Here is a 3,030-nt window from a genome sequence, read left to right as displayed (position 1 = left end):
TGAACTCCATGAGAACAAGGTATGGTTTGACTTGTTTATTGCTGATGCCCACCCCTGGCATGGTGCCTGCACCAAGTAAGTTTTCCATAAATATGAATGGATGAGTGAATGAATGCACACAGCAAAGAATTGGCAGTATGTCTGGACTTGGAAGAGCCGTTGTGGCTGGAAACAGAGCTTTAAGATTATGAACGCCAAAGATATAACCAAAGTCACAACATAGGTCGAGACCACCAAGGGAGCGGGAAAGAGGAACTAGACAATCCCTATGGGACTCCTACAGTCAGAGAGTAGAAGGAATGGAAGTTTCCAAAAGGTAGAGAGGTAGAAAAGTGCCTAGCAGGAGACCTTATCAGAGAAGCCCAGAGGGCTGGTCTGCTGTGCCAAATGCTGCAGGAGCAACTATGGAATACTAGGAGAGATCTAAGGCCATTGGGTTGGTGACCTTGAAGAGGGTCAGAAACCCCACCAGGAGCAAGTGGGGGGTTAAAGAGGTGGGGAGCTTTGGGTGCACACTACTCTTCCGTTTTAAAAAAAAAAAATGTTTTTTATTTGACTACAAAAACAATACACATTGAAAAGAAATTGGAAAACAGCAAAAAGTAGGAAAAAAGAAAAAAGAAATCAGCGTAATCCACTATGTGAGAATTTCCATGTCCTTAACTGTTCTCGAAAACACTGTTTTTAATGGCTGAATGATATTCCATCATTAAATTCTTTTGGCCTGTAATCTTTACTAAAGGTTATTCTTTGACAACTCTTTCAATTTCTTCCATAATTTTGGACTATTTCAGTTTTCTTCTTGATTTGGGAAATGTATTTTTCCAGAAAATTGTCCTTTATTGAGATTATCATGTTTATTAGCATAAAATTATGCATAGTATTTCTTATAATTTTTTAAATCTCTTTAATTAAATCCTCTTTCTCATGTCTAAGCATATGTGATTTCTGTATTTTTAATAATTAGACTTGCTTAATGTTTCTCTGTTTTAATGATTTTTTTCCAGAAAATCTATTCTTAGTCTTATCAACTCTATCATTTTTTTTCTGTCTTTCTCAATTTTTAATTTCTACTTTTATCATTTCCCTTTCCCCCATTACATTCCTTGGTTGACTTTGTGGTTCTTTTTATAACTTTCTGAGTTTAAAGATACACACATTTGTATTCATTCATTCATTTAATGATGAATGATTTAATGCTCTAAATTAGATTTGGCTCCATCTCTTAAAATTCACTGGACTATAGTTTTCTAAGTACTTTGTGGTTTTCATTTCCTTTTTGTGTATTTTTTGAGAGAGGAGTTTTAAATTTCGAACAATCAACAAGGAGGGAAGGGTTCTTAATTTCTGGAGGTGATTTACCTGCTGCTAGCTCACTGGGCAGTTACTTATAAACCTTATTTTAGGTCCCATCTGAGACCAAATGAATCAGAATCTGCATCTTAATAAGATCCTCACGGGATTCTCATGCATATTAAAAATTGAGAAGCACTATTATAAAACACACTTTAAAAGCCTCACTCTACATACTGCATTTGAAATTACACAAATTCTCCCAAACTAAAAAAGATCAAGAATCATTTAATTTCATCTACTGATTTTGGATTAGGCCGCCAAGACAATTCAATAGGGGAAAATCGTCTTTTCAACAAACAGTGATGGGATGAGTATATATCCACATGCAAAAGAATGAAGTTGGGTCCATACTTTTCACCATATACATAAATTAACTCAAAATGGATCATAGTCCTAAACATAAGAGCTAAAAATACAGAACTCTTAAAAGAAAATGAATTAATCTTCATGACCTTAAGTTAGGCAAAACTTTCTTAGATATGACACCAAAATTGCAAGTGACAAAAGGAAAAGAGATGAATTGAATTTCATCAAATTTTAAAACTTTTGTGCTTCAAAGGATAGTATCAAGAAAGTGAAAAGACAACACACCAAATAGAAAAAAATATTTGCAAATCATGTATTGATAAGGGACTTTGATTTAGAGTATGTAAAGAACTCTCGCAACTCAATAATAAAAAGACGACATAATTGAAAAATGGGCAGAGGATTTGAATAGACATTTTTCGAAAGAAGATATACAAATGGCCAATAAGTACATGAAAAGATGCTCAACATCATTAGTCATCATGAAAATGCAAATCAAAATCATAGGGAGATACCACAAGGATGGCTATAATCAAAAAGATGGATGATAATTTTCGGTGGAAGATGTGGAGAAATGGGAACCCTCATATGTTGCCAGCAGAAATGTAAAATGGTGCAGCCGCTGAGGAAAACAGTCTGAAAGATCCTCAGATTAAGTTAAACATGGAGCTACCGCATGATCCAGCAATTCCACTCTTAGACATATATCCAAGAGAATCGAAAGCATATGTTCACACAAAAACTCGTACACGATGTTCATAGCAGCATTGCTCACAGTAGTCATAAAGCGAAACAACCCAAATGTCCATCAACTGATGAATGATAAAGTGCAGTATATCCGTACCATGGAATATTATTGAGACATAAAATGGAAGGAAGTACTGACACATGTTTCAATATAAATGAACCTTGAAAACATTATATTAAGTGAAAGAAGCCAAATCACTAAAGGCCATATATTGTATAATCCCATTTATATGAAATGTCCAGAATAGTCAAATCCATAGAGACAGAAAGTAGATTAGCAGTTGCTAGGAGAAAGGAGGCATGATGACAAATCACTGCAGATGGGGATGGGGTTTCCCTTTGGGGTAGTGAAAATGTTCTGGGGTTACCTTATAGTGATGATTGTACAACTTTGTGACTGTATAATAAGCCACTGGACTGTATACTTTAAAAAGAGTGAATGATATGATATGTGAACTATATCATGTATGTATGCATGTTGTGTAGTGTGGTGTATTTTTCAATTGCATCATTTCAAAGCCGGCTGGTGGGCAAATTGTGAGCAGGGTTTTGTCCTCATTCACATGGCAGCACCTCTTTAGCTGACGAATGGAAATGTCTTCTATCCTCTGCCAAGGATAG

Source organism: Pteropus vampyrus, unplaced genomic scaffold (assembly GCF_000151845.1).
Source record: "Pteropus vampyrus isolate Shadow unplaced genomic scaffold, Pvam_2.0 Scaffold432, whole genome shotgun sequence".
Classification (NCBI taxonomy): Eukaryota; Metazoa; Chordata; class Mammalia; order Chiroptera; family Pteropodidae; genus Pteropus; species Pteropus vampyrus.
This window is presented reverse-complemented; position numbering follows the sequence as displayed.